Source organism: Gymnodraco acuticeps, unplaced genomic scaffold (assembly GCF_902827175.1).
Source record: "Gymnodraco acuticeps unplaced genomic scaffold, fGymAcu1.1, whole genome shotgun sequence".
NCBI lineage: Eukaryota > Metazoa > Chordata > Actinopteri > Perciformes > Bathydraconidae > Gymnodraco > Gymnodraco acuticeps.
Window position 1 is genome coordinate 707,291 of NW_022990743.1, and position 14,802 is coordinate 722,092.

Sequence of the window (14,802 nt, forward strand, 5' to 3'; positions counted from 1 at the left end):
CTCTTATCCCCTGACCAAACATTTTTACAAATGTACATAAGCCCTTAGAAGTCCACAGTTTAAAGATGTGATCCGCTTTGTTACATTTGTAAAGAGGCTGTACACTTTTAATCAGTATCAGAATACCTTTAATCGTCCCACAGAGGGGACATCTACATTAGTATTGTTAAAGGTCCCCTATTATACAATTTTTCATCAATATATTATAGGTCTCAGATATAATACAAAACATGTCTCTGAAGTGTTTGGCTCGCAATACCAAACAGATCATGCATCCCATAATCCCCTCTGTTTCAGCCCTATTTCAAAAGTGCTGATTCTCTGTCTTTTATCTTTAGATGAAAATAAGGGCCACTCCCCACGCTCCTCTGTTGCCCCTTTCACACCAACGTGGTTCCCGTTCTAGCTCCATGCTAGAGCTTTTCTGGTTCGGAACCGGTTTTTCTTTTCAGCCCCAATTTTGTTCACACCGCCCCGACTGGTGCTGCCGCTGCTGCGTCATGACGTCACCGTTTACATCGCTGATTTTCTCCCCAACGGCGTTACGGCGCTCACTACAACAATGGGGAACTGCGTCGGGTCGATGATCGTGTTGCTTTTAATCATACAAAGCCAGATTAAATTAAATAACGACTTCTCCAACCTTATACTTTTCTCCAGAGTGCCGTGGTTCATTGTTTATTAATGTGTTTCAGCGGCATTTACCGACCGCTGCCGTGCTGCTCTTCCACCGTTTATTCTCCCATTAGCTCCGGGTTAGCTCACACGGCAGCGGCCGCTGTAAAGTATTCACTGTCTGACTGTCACAGAAGCAGCATATCCCCAATTCCCCATAAGTTAATGTGTTTCAGTATGAATTGACGTTGTTTGGCATCACAACGCTGTTATTAAAGTTTCTCTGGTATAAAATGGGTGATGCATAGCAACCGAAGCTAAACTGACTACCTTGACTACTTGTTGTTGCTATCCTATTGTGGCATAAGCCGTTTTCTACAGGCACATTTTACCAGCGTATTTTTCATTATGATTCTACTTGTGATAGTCAGACATGACAACCTGTGCAGCCCATGTATTGATTCCATCCGATAGCTGCTACAATACAAAACAAAACGTCTATCTGCTCTCCACTCTCCACAATGATCAATAACAGCGAACGGATGGTCAAAGTAAGGTAGCCTACAAATAAACAGAATCACACGAAGCCTGGTTAGTGTTGCCTGACTTTATAAAGTGTGTTTTTTCTGTATAAGTGTGTGGTTGCGTTCTAGTCACTTTGCTCAGCGCTACTGCTTGTTACAACTTGTATTTGCTGTACTCGCCTTTAACTGTTAGCTCAGGTTAATCTCGCCCCCCTCCGATGTAAGCGTGACGTATGCTGTTCTTGCTTCTAGACCAGGGTTGCATTCCAATATCTTCCCGATCTGCAGCTCTGCCCGATCTGCTGTGCGCATGTGCGAGATGGTCCGCCATATTGGACAACGCCGGACGGCAACCCAAGTAGGACAAAATTGACATCTAGACCGTCTGAACCATTCGCAAGTTTTTACATGTGACAAAAATAATGCATTGCGCATTCGCGAGTTTTTACATGTGACAAACGGTGATTTGCATTGCATCTGACAGAATGAAGACTTTAGTGTTTTACAACAATTTGAGAGAATACATGTCAGAAGGTGAATTTCACACAGACCTCTCTAAAAATGAGCGAGATCAAATGCGCCGTGCGTCATCGAACTTTACAGTAAAAGGTAATTAATTCTCATTCTCCTGTTATTTTGTGTTGTGACTAACTGATCAGTTACTTAGCTCTGTCCCAAGTTTTGTATTGTATTTTTATTCTATTATATTTGTATTGCCTTTCTAAATGAAATAATACTATACAAAAAAATATTTAATTCAATATTATAATATAATTTATTATTTTATTATTATTTATAATATAATAATTGTATTCCTGAATGACCCCTTTTTTATGTTTGTGTTTGTGTTTTTTTAATTAATCAAGCAAAATTAAAGGATACTCCAGTTATATAATTCCATATGAATAAATAATATTACATGCAAATGACATTTCCTGTAGGATGCTGAACTCTCCCACCTCTCCCCTCTGCCCCCATTGGACCTGGATCTTAACAATGGGAATTGTGAATGGTTCAGACGGTCTAGATGTCAATTTTGTCCTACTTGGGTTGCCGTCCGGCGTTGTCCAATATGGCGGACCATCTCGCACATGCGCACAGCAGATCGGGCAGAGCTGCAGATCGGGTAGTGACAGTCAGTACCAGATATGTTCGGGCTACCAGATATGTTCGGGTGTATTTCCGTCGCATCCGTCATCCGTCATATTCGTCATATTTTACGGCAACTCAAGAGGGCCATCACGGTCAAATTCCGAATATTTAAACATAGCCGACACTTCATTCTTTACTTTGTCCGTTATTATATGTAGAAGATTATACTTTTTCTCCGTCATGTTGTTTCCTTAGCAACAACTTCAAACAGGCATAGCCTACACTTCATTCTTTACTTTGTCCGTTATTATATGTAGAAGATATTAATTTTTTCTCCGTCATGTTGTTTCCATAGCAACAACTTCAAACAATAACAACTAACCGCTAGCCGCAAAGCTAGCTTCACAGCCACTGCTCCGTTTTCGTAGACTTTGCACACGTTTTTCACAAACATTTTCACACGCTAGGAGTACTTCCACTAGCTTCGTCTTGATCTGTAGATGTGATTTGATGTGTCGTGTGTCCCCCAACTCCTCTCCAAAGTTCAGATATATAATAAAATACTCAGGGGAGTTTCCTGAATTTTCATGCCCAAAGCTAAGCACTAAGCCCTGGGTAAATTAAGAGGCTGATCTCGGGCACTTTTGTCCACTTTCCCTGGTGGTCGAAACTCAAGCCAGACATCCCTGGAATCGTCTCAGAGAGTAGATGATCAGTGGGGCCTTGTTTTTACTGAATGATGTGTTTTTTTATGATGAATTCAAATATGGGCTTATTTTTAGGATTTTCGGAGACTTTGCACACGTTTTCACAAACATTTTCACGCTAGGAGTATGGGAGTACTTCCATTCGCTTCGCCTTGATCTGTAGATGTGATTTGATGTGTCGTGTGTCTCCCAACTCCTTTCCAAAGTTCAGATACTATATAAAAATACTAAAAGGTAAATAAAACATTAAACATAATGACAAAATAACAACCTGAAATATATGTATTCTATCTACACATTTCGTAATTATCTAATCTAGTGGCCTGATAAAAGTGTTGGCTAAAGTAACGCAGAATATTTTTTTTTTTTAATTGTAAATAATTAGAAACATTATTTATGTGCACAAGTAAATGGGACCACACCATAGCACCCCACACATAACAAGCTGTCCCGAGTTCCTCCGGCTGCAGTTCCGCAGACGGCCGGTGTGTGGCAGCAGAGCGCTGGGAGCAGAGGGAGGTGAGTATATGACGGATATGACGGAAGACGGATGCGACGGAAATACACCCGAACATATCTGGTAGCCCGAACATATCTGGTACTGACACTGTTCCAATTCTCCAAATGAAAGGAAAGGAGGTTTCAAACTTCCTTTATAACCTCCTTTAGCTTAGGAACCACTGGACCTCCCTAACCGAAAGGAGAGGAGAAAATGCTGCCCCACAATGCATTGCAGCCGCAGCATTTGCCATCACAACAGTCGGCCGTTCACGGAAACAACCGATTATGACCGAGAAATGATATCATGAAAGTTACGGTGCTTATTAAGCATTTTAAAACGTATGTGGTAAGTTGCCAAAGTGCTTTGTTTTGAACGTTCATCAGTATTATAATCAAAAAGAGAAATATGAACGTTAGTTTTTACTGAAATGATCAAATAAAGTCAACATTTCAGTCTTTACTGAGCTGTGTGGGGTTTGTTCAACTTTTAAAAGATGTTTGAATGGTGATATACACAGTGATAGATGTTAAGGACTAACGTTTATAATAAATACATTTGTATTGATTTTAAGATATTTTCATACAATCATACGTATTGGGATCATTTGTATTAATGTGGACCGGAGGGAGAGGGTGACGAGCATAAGTTTCACTTTCCTTTTTTATTTCAATTCCAACTTTGGTCATGAAGAATATGTTTCTCTGTTGTCCACGTTCATAAAGCATAAAGCAACAGCATCAGAGCACGGTGCAGAGTCTCTAGATGAGTTTACAGTAGTCCCTCCTTCTTATTAAACATCCATGTTGTAGTCCGCTGTATAGACAACTGTAGTTTCCATAGTTTCCCCACAGCAGCAGACGCACATTCATGACGTCCGCTGGCGCATCATAAACACGTCGGATAGTGAAAGTGCATTCGGATTCTCTAAAGTACCGCGGTCTCTTCTCCTAAATCCTTTTGAATTCTCCTATCCACTATCCCTTAACCCTGTGACGTTTCACTCAGAGGTCAAGGAATAGGAGATAGGGTTAGAATTTAGGAGCTGATTTTTGGATTATCGGAACGCAACCCAGGGGTGCCCAACCAGTCGATCGCGATCGACCGGTCGATCGCAGGGAGATTCCCAGTCGATCGCGAGATGTGTCTAAAAATAGAACAACAACATTCTGTTTTATCGTTAATGTCCTATAACATAATCTTCCCGTGCCAGAATAATGCACTTGAACACATCAAAGCTTTGTGATTGGCCAGCGTGACCCCATGTGTCGGGGCGTGGCTGGTGAGCAGTGGGCACTATTTGAGATGGGTCTGGCTGCAGACCGCAGCAAGGAGGCGGATCGTATAGGGGCGGATCGTATAGGGGCGGATCGTATAGGGGCGTTTCCTAACTTTTTTTATCCAATAGAATGACACTCAGCAGAAATACATACTGTAGGTGACAGTAATGCAATTTAAGGGATTCCAGCTGCTTTTATAAATCCTCGCAGAATAAGTCATTCGTTCTTTCACGATGGCCGAACAACAAGTTGAAACAGCGGTAATAGTATTTTCCAGAGATGCATGTTTATATTTATTGTAATGTCATTTTACTTAACACACAATTGTCTCGTTATCAAAGTACAACATCGACTGTCCAACCTCGTTAAGCGTTAATAACGTAAATAATAGTTGTATGTGGTAAAAATGTTTGTGGTATTAAATGCTAACTTAGCATGATGCTATAAACACGTTGGCCTATAGTCCCGTTTGCAACCAGGCCTACTCTACTGTTGTAATAACGTTAAGCTTAGATAGGTCAATAGATTATCAGACTCGGTAACAATACTGATTTGTGTTACCAAAGCTGATCATCTAATTGACCTAAGGTTAGCGTATATGCTGTGATGCTAACCAGCACTTAGCATGATGCTAGTGTACTCTTGTATTATCTTGGAAATATAAGTAGGCCTGCCCTACATACTGTAACTTAATCAAATAATATGGTATGGATTCGGATAGACAACATGGCTAGCTTGGTTGGTTGAATTGAGTAATAAGATGTGCGGTACTGATTAAGGTTGTAACTGTAACAGTTTGTAACTACTAGTTGTAATGAACCAGACGAGAGACGGACGCATCCTTTCAGTAAATGTCGGCTGCTAATCAATATGTAAAAATAACACTTCGGATGTGTCTTCTATAATTATGTAACATTAGTTATGGCATCATCAGAAAAGATGAGCTGGCAGGATTCTGCAGCATTGACTGTTTCTATGATGCTGGAGGCACCTTCCAAGAATAAAATGTTTGTTTAATAAAGACTTTCCTCTTTGTATGTACTGTATATATTTTTTATTTTTTTTATTAATCTTACCACCAGACACAACATGAACAAATGAATGATACACATCAGGACAGTAACTTAAACTTCAGTATTTTAGGTGTACAGAAACCTCTACTCATGTTGTTAAATGATATATACAGCAATATCTTCCATAAAACGTAGTTCATTGATTTGAATAATAATTACTACCACTGCACAAACAGTGAAAAATATATGCCTACAATTGATGAATTTGTCTTCTCTGTGGGTTGTATACTCTTCATTCTTTATGCAAATTAATTATAATTATTATTTTTCAAAGTTCGTTTATGATTCATTCAAAGCATTAAAATAAATGAGAAACAGAGAGCGTCATATACCTTTAAGAAATACGTGGGGGCGGGGTTCATAACCCTTTAGGAAACGCCCCTATACGATCCGCCTCCTTGCTGCGGTCTGCAGCCAGACTCTATTGCACTATTTTGCTGACGTTGTCCGTGTCAACAGGAGTGACAGTCCGCACACACACAAGACCGCAATTATGGCAGAAGCAAAAAAGCCCATCCATCCATCCATCTTCTTCCGCTTATCCGTGGTCGGGTCGCGGAAGAAGATGGATGGAAAAAAAGCCCAAAATATATAATTTTCACTCCGAGTGGGAGGATGATTATTTGTGTATCTATTCCAATTCAAAGTCCATCTGTCTCATCTGCAATGCGAGCGTGGCTTTATCGAAGAAGGGTAATTTAGGAGCGGCATTTCAAAACAGTGCACAAAAGCTACGAGACGGAATTCCCTCCTAATTCTGCCCTACGCTCCCAAAAGGGGAGGGGCCTGAAAGGACAGCTAAATGCACAGCAGTCCATTTCCACCAGGCCCAACAACAAGAGCAAGGCTGCTACCATAGCATCTTATCGTGTCAGTCACGTTCTTGCGAAACACATGAAGTCTTTCAAAGACGGCGAAGTTGTGAAAGAAGCTTTCCTGGAGGCTGCCGATGCGCTTTTGGGGGACAGTAAAAATAACAGGAGCATTTCAACAGGTTTTTGATATAATAAAAACTCAAGTTAGATACCGTTATTAATCAGCTGTAAGTTTTTGTTTGTTTGAACTTATTCATTATAATTATTGTACAAAATGGTATAAGAATGCAAACATTAAGATCTGTTCTGTTTAAATTGATTATAGTCTATTATCAATTCAGGTTAAGAAACTAGTGTTGCTTGCATCCTATTTTAAAGGCATTTATTTTTATACTCTACTAAAATGCAACAAAAAAAGGGTTTGATTCTATTAATTTTGTCTTTTTTATTGCACTTTGGCAGCAGATTCCTGTGTAGCTTCAGATCTGAGTTGTCTTATTAGTAAGCCTCATTTATACTTTTGTAGCAACACTATTTTTATATAATGGCAAAGAAAGGATTCAGAGTCTTTTCTTTTTTCCCTGTGTCATATGTGGCAGCACTGTTCAATGTTTCTTGAAAACATTACCCACTGTAGTATGTGACGTGTGAATAAACTCCAACTCCGTATCAACAACACTGTTGTGTAACTTCAGTTAAAATACTTGTATGTGTGTAGATTAGAAAGAGGTAAGATAAAGGATCTGCAGTATTTTATGAAGTATTCATCGTACAAAGGTCAGTTTTATACAAGTAGAAGTGTGTATTCACCTGGTAGTAGGCTGTCAGTAACTACGCTTCTCTATTTGGACTGGTAGATCTCGGCAGACTGGCAACTTTAAAAGTAGCTCTCGGTTAAAAAAAGGTTGGGCACCCCTGAGACAGACACATTTTTGGTGCTTGAAACAAACCGGATTCCGGAGCTGCTGCGGTGTGAACAGGAAAAAACGGTGCTTTTCAGGCTCTAGCTCCGAACTGGCCCTGGAACTGCGTTAGTGTGAAAGCCCCATGAGAGATATTTGGTTAAAAAGAACACAATGGTGCTCTAGGAGGAGATTCAGATGATAAGGTGGGCGGGTGTTACCTTGGTTGGTGATTGGCTAATGGTTACACAAGCCAACAATTTTTTATGACATCATAAAGTGGCCATTTTGCATAATAGGTGACCTTTAAGTATTGTTAATAACAGTATTATGGTTTACAAAGTTACTCAGAATGCTACCCAATGTTATCAATGGGCCTGCACAATATTTTAATAAAGTAAAATAGTTAACTAACAGTCAGATCAGTCTCAAAAATAAATAAATGCACACAGAAGGATACACAAATGTAATTCCGGTGACAGTTCAGAGTTCATCTCCAACAGCATGGCATCTGGAAGTGGCGCTCCCGCAACTACCGATCTTGTCGTTAGTCATGCAATAATCTCGAATGATAAATTATTACTTTTGCTTAATTATGAAGGTAGCTCAGTTAGTTATTGTGCTTTTATGGTGCTTAGCTGGTTCTTCTCTGTAGCACCACTTGTGTTTCCATCGCTCAGAGCCCGACTGGTGCTGTCGCTGCTGCGTCATGTCATAAAATGCGTGATGTTAGCATAGCAACCGAAGCTAATCTGACTGTCTTGACTACTTGTTGCTATCCTATTGTGGCATAAGCAGTTTTCTACATGCACATTTTACGTGCGTATTTTTCATTATGATTCTACGTGATAGTCATGGCATCCTGTGTAGTCCATCCATATTGATTCCATCCGATAGCTGCTATAATACAAATCAACAGGAAAACGTCTGCCTGCTCTCCACAATGAGAACGGATGGTCAAATAAGGTACAAATAAACAGAATCACACTAAGCCTGGTTAGTGTTGCCTGACTTTATAAAGTGTGTTTTTTTGTGTGTGGTTCTAGTAATTTTGCCCAGCACTACTGCTTGTTACAACTTTTATTTGCCGTACTCGCCATTAACTGTTATTGCTCAGGTTAATCTCTCCCCCCTCCTAGGGAAGCGTGAAGTATTGGTTCTTGGTTCTTGCCGGGCAGCCAAGAAGGGCCAGCTAAGAACCGGTTTTCGGTGCTTAGAGCCGGCTCCGCTGCGGTGGAATTTGGAAACAGGAAGAACCAGAGCTAAATCAGCCTCTAGCCCTGAACCGGCCTTGGAACCGGTTTGACGGGAAAAGGGGCTGTCACACCCCCAGACGTCGCAAACCGCGTAGATTTTACGTTACGTTGCAAACGCATTAGGCACACCCTTGTGGGGACACACACATGTGATTGGCCGAATACAAAACATTTATGTGTGAATCTAGCGGCGTCAGGGGAGTCTCAAAAATCCAAACACAAGTGCAGAGAGATTCACACTCAAATGCTGAGAGATTCACACACAGAAAGCGTTTTTTATATAAATGTAACAAATGTAACAACACTCAAATATGTGTAGGCCTAACTATCTTTTTTACATTTATAAATTGATACGTTTTTGTGTGTGCATTGAAAAAAATGTGTGTTGATGGAGACATTTATATATAAATCCGGAATAACATTTGTGTCTCCTTCTATGTGCATTTATTTATTTTTGAGACTGATCTGACCCCATACCACAGTGGCCGAGAGGTGCAAACAGCCTAAAACATTCCCTTTAGGAGAAACGCACTGCACTTGCAAAGCTGATGCAAACATGCCTCAATAGTTACCATGGCTAAAACACATGAAATCAGAATGGTCCACCTTTTTTTATCTCATTGACAATAACCTTTATACTGATTGAATTTAAGAAATCTGATCACAATGACGTTTGCACTCTCGCTAAAGCACCAGGTTTTTTGATCTCAGAAATTAACTTGGTAAGTACAATTATATAATGACTCCCAATAAAGACCCAGATAGTGAAAGATAAGCTAATGTGTTCTTTAAAAACTGGATACTGCCCTAAACAAAAATATGTGTTAGCAAGTGCTAAGGTGCTAAGGTGCGTTTGAGCAACACATCTCTACCAGCTCGAGGGCTGCTGAGTTTGACCTCCCTGTTTGAAGACGGGCAACAAGAGACAGACTTCCTGATTACAGGTCATTGGTGTATCACTACAAACATCTTTGTGTTGTATCCAATGTCCGGAAAATATACAGTACATGCAAATGTTTAATCATCTTATTCTCTATGGCTCAATGAGACACATGTTATTATGAAGCCTTCACACTGAGACTTCAGCCGAATTTCAGTAGAACTGTCTGTTTGAGTTACTTTGGTGCATTTTTCCTGTGGTGTGTCTGTGTTTGTGCAAGTACATGGGCTGTGTGTGTGTTTGCACTGTCTGATACATCTCTTCGTGTGTAATATTTGAAGATAAGGAGTCAAAACCTCATTTACCAAAGTATTCCATAGAGCCCCTAACAGTGTTCTTGTTTATGTGCTATAGCATTTGGATGAATATATGATTTTCAGCATGCGTGCATTTATGTCTGTGTGTATGTGGCTGTGTGTGTGTGTGTGTGTGTGTGTGTGTGTGTGTGTGTGTGTGTGTGTGTGTGTGTGTGTGTGTGTGTGTGTGTGTGTGTGTGTGTGTGTGTGTGTGTGTGTGTGTGTGTCTATGGAGGACTGTTCCTCAGAAATGTGTCTTGGCTCCACTATAGTTTTTATGAGTCCCAACATCCTGTTTTTTGAAGGCCGAGCCGACCTCTCACTGCCATCTTAATACTATCTGGCTTTAATACAACCTTTTTCCACCGAAATGCACTTGCAGTGACATAAGTTTTGCACATGGTCTTCACCGTACGTGTTCATGGTGTGTGCACAACCTTGTGTGTGAGTTCATGATGCATCGGGGTAACAACTCCCAGCTGCCTTGTCTGAGCAGAAAGCACATCTGGAGGAAAGAGAGGGGAAAGATTTCAAAAATAAGCAAAGGAAAAGAGCAGTAAATGTTCGCTTATCATAGTTTTAATGTAATATCCTGTTTGTTTATTCTTCAGTATAGCGTTGAGATCCAGGAGCTGCACTGGAAAGCATCTGGAAGAACTGTATCACTTTCATATTTATATGCAGGCAGCCATATCTGTGTGCGTTCAGCAGATAGCATGCATTTGTATATTTTGCTTAACTGTGGATTTATGCAATTGCATGCATATGTGTGCTTTGCTTTTATGTTTTTTTTTTTCATTGTCGTCTTGTCTTTGACTGGACTTTCTTTGTGCGTTTGCTGTGGCGCGGTGAGAGAAAATGTGCAGAGATGTTGTGAGAGTCGGGCTGTTTCTGATTCTGGAACTGATTATGCAGAAATCCCCCCAGACTGAAACGCTCTTTCAGTCCATGTGAAAGTAATAAGGAAAAAAATAATTAAAGAGTAAGAGAGAGTGTGTGTGTGAGAGAGAGAAAGAGGGAGAACAGAGAGAAATAGACTGGTTTACTCTTATTTGGGAGGGAGGTCATTCCTATTCTATGAGTCACACTGTTAAGAGAGAGCAGAACCCCCCCCCCTCTCCATCACATGCACGCACACACACACACACACACACACACACACACACACACACACACACACACACACACACACACACACACACACACACACACACTGCTCCACTCCTCACTTCTTCTTCTTCTCTTTTGAAGGAAAAACCCTTCCCAGGCCAAGACAGCGAGAACAGCTTCAGAGGGGTAATAACTCTGGCCAGCAGCTGGCCTCCTTCTCCTCCTACTCTCCCTTTCTTGCTGACTCCAGTCTCACCTCCAGACTCATCACTAGGGCTGAGTAACGTTAAAAATATATAACAAAACCAGTACCAATACAATAACCCTACATGTGATACTAAATCCCATAAAGTACTTAATTTGATACCCTTTTTCCACTACTTAATATGATACCTTTTCTGGGAATGGAAGCCTTCACCACAGACTGCATGGCTTGTAGCTGCTGTGGTAGTGGGGCAATCACACTTGGGCTGGTCAATACGTCCATCAATATTTTTATGTTGGACTAGATATCGTTTGAGATTTTATATATTGTCATATGGTGGCATATAGTGTTGTCTTTTTTTTGTTTGAAAGACTGCATCTGATTAAAACAAAAACATTTATTTGCACTACTTTACCCATCAAGCCATTTCATTAGATGTCAACTTGGACATTCCAGAGGTTGATAATTTAGTGGGAATGCTGATACAGCATTCCAACTATCTGTTATACTACGTACACAATTATTTATTACTCCGCCGGGTTATTTTGCACCACTTCTCCTCCCACATTGAACATCGCAGAAACTCCATTCAAACATCAAAAAACTTTCAGCTCGGTCGGGAATCGATGGCTATTACTTTTATCATTCATAACTTTCATAATTCCAGAGATACATCCCATAATACATCTCATTTTTAACATGGAAGTTAATGGAGAAACTCTTCAGACTTCAACAACCTTCATGCAACTTCAACTGCTAACTGCTCCTTCATACTTTCACTCAGAAACCTCATTCCAACTTTAAAATGTTACACATCTTTCTGACATTATTCATGTAACACAACTTTTAAATCTGATCCTTACTTTTAGAAATATTAAACATTGTTCAGACCTTGGTAAAGAGGCCTTCTTCAGATTTTAGAGTGTGTGATGTCACAGCTAGAGTGGAGGACAGATTTAATTTTGCCTTCATATTTTCTTTTAAACCTGCCATAATTCCCAAACCCTACATTCCTGAGACATAATTGTTCATGGCAAACGTAGGAAAACATCTCATAGCTTGAAAGATAAAAATAAAAATAATTAAACAAAATGCCTCTTGAGGGCATAAAGTGACAAAAACGTTCAACATGTCTCCATTAAAACCCATCGTAAATTCAGCCTCACCTTTCCCCACCACAGCAGCCGCACACCTTTAGTTAATCTGCCAAAAGTGCCACATTATTAACCCGAAAGTACACAAAAAGTACACTTCAGATGCTCAAGTTCCTTGACATGCTTCACGCTTTGAAATTTCACCGATATCTGTTACGGTTCTTCAACAAAAGTTCACATGTAACAGGTTTATCTCTCATTCAGAACAATGAAAATGCTCTCCTCTCACTGATCACCATGGAAACCTTTGATCTCTGGACACGTCGTTAGCTCAAATAGAAACACCTGTGTCATGGAACACGATGATGTCATAACTCCAATTGACATAATTAGAGCAGCAGACTAATGACGTGGTCACTGGAGTTTAACAGACTGTCTCAGCCTATTATTTTCTGTCTGATGGAGACTTCATACTGACTTCAACATGTTCCACATATTTTAGACATTATTGGTGACCTTTGCTTTTAGTTCTAAAGTTTTCAGTTCAAATATTCTGCTGCTTTTTCATGCATTTAGACTTTTATTTTCTTGTTCTTATTTCACATTCAAGTCCCCTCTATTCATGAACCCTTTAAAGTACTCAGCCACACCACTGATATACCACGTGCGACTGTTGCTATGTCAGTTAATCTTTCAAATACAAGGTTGCTTGTTTGATTCAAGCTCTTGTAGTCAATATGTCAAGGTATTTATCCCTAACATTTTATCAGCTAACTAATGACACACACTCAGAGGATCTTTATAAACGTTTTAAGTATTGCACATCTTTAAACATGACTCTTATAAATCACTTTGAAAACCAGCAATGCACTACAGTGTCAGCGTTTCTAAAATAGAAACTTCAATGTTCACATCTTTCTAAATGATTCTACTTTCCAATGACCTACAAATAATCCTAATAATAATCCCATTTTCAATCTTCCAACTGTTCATATTTTTTGCTCAATTAACAAACCTGTTACAAATGTGTTGTTCAACAAATTTGAGCCTTTGCCACATTTATTTGATCACCATGGAAACCTTTGATCTCTGGACACGTCGTTAGCTCAAATATAAACACCTGTGTCATGGAACACGATGATGTCATAACTCCAACTGACATGCTCAGAGCAGCAGACTTCAGATAATGGTTAATGATCCTGCCCTCAACAGCTCTACGTCAATTATGGGGTAGAGCTATAGAATCCAAACTATAAACATGTATGCCGTTTCCATGGAAAACGGCATGCGTATCCCTCGCCATAAAACACGATGTCGCTGTAACTCCAATGGACACGGTCCGATCGCCCCCCAAACTTTGCTTGTATATCACCGGTCCATGCCTCAACAGCTTTACGCCAAATCTGAGATCTCACCATAGGCTGTTGCCATGGAAACACATCCCTCGCCATAAAACACGATGTTGTCGTAATGCCTATGAAAAGGGTCAAAACAGCACCAGACTTCAGATAATGGTTAACGGTCCAGCCCTCAACAGCTCTACGTCAATTATGGGGTTTCATCATATGCCATTTCCATCCCTCGTCATAAAAGACGATGTCGCTATAACTCCTATGAAAATGTTCAAAAGGTGCTCAAACTTCACATGTGTGCTAACAGTCCAGCCGTAGAGACATCTACGGGACAGTTTGAGATTTTTTCAAATGCTGTTGCCATGGCAACACAATGCTCGCCATGAAACACGGTTTTCTCATAACTTCAGTGAAAATGCTCCAAATGGCCCAAAAACACAGGTTTGGTAACGATGCAGCCATCAACGCATCAACGCATCAAAGCGTATTGTGGGATGTCATCAAATGCCGTTGGCATGGCAACAGATCATTCACCATCAAGTTAGTTCAAAAGTTTGCAGTTCAAATATTCTGCTGCTTTTCCAAGACATTTTACTTTTTTTTCTTCTCTCGTCACACATTCAAGCCCCCAGTGTTCACGTATCATTTCAATCTAAATTATTCACTTTCTTCTTACACATTACATTTCAGCATAGCAGTTTAGCGTCAGCTTTTCAGCATAAAGCATTCCCACTAGCAATTTCTTCAGGACTTGCATTATCTAGTTATTGTTAACAGACCGCTGCTCGGGATGAAAGACCGTTGCTAAGGAGGATCAAGGGACTATGTGCACTTATCGAGATCCTGATCACCTTATCTGTGTTATTTTTGTTCATGAATGACCGCCTTGCTGCACATAATACCTTACATATTCACATTGCTGATGAGTAGTTCAAAATTCATATTGAGTTAATATTTGTTGGCAGCTCCTATAGTTCACCCTGCATTATTGTCGCATTGTTGATATTGGGGTATTTTGGTCCAAAAAAAATGTAGGGCCCTA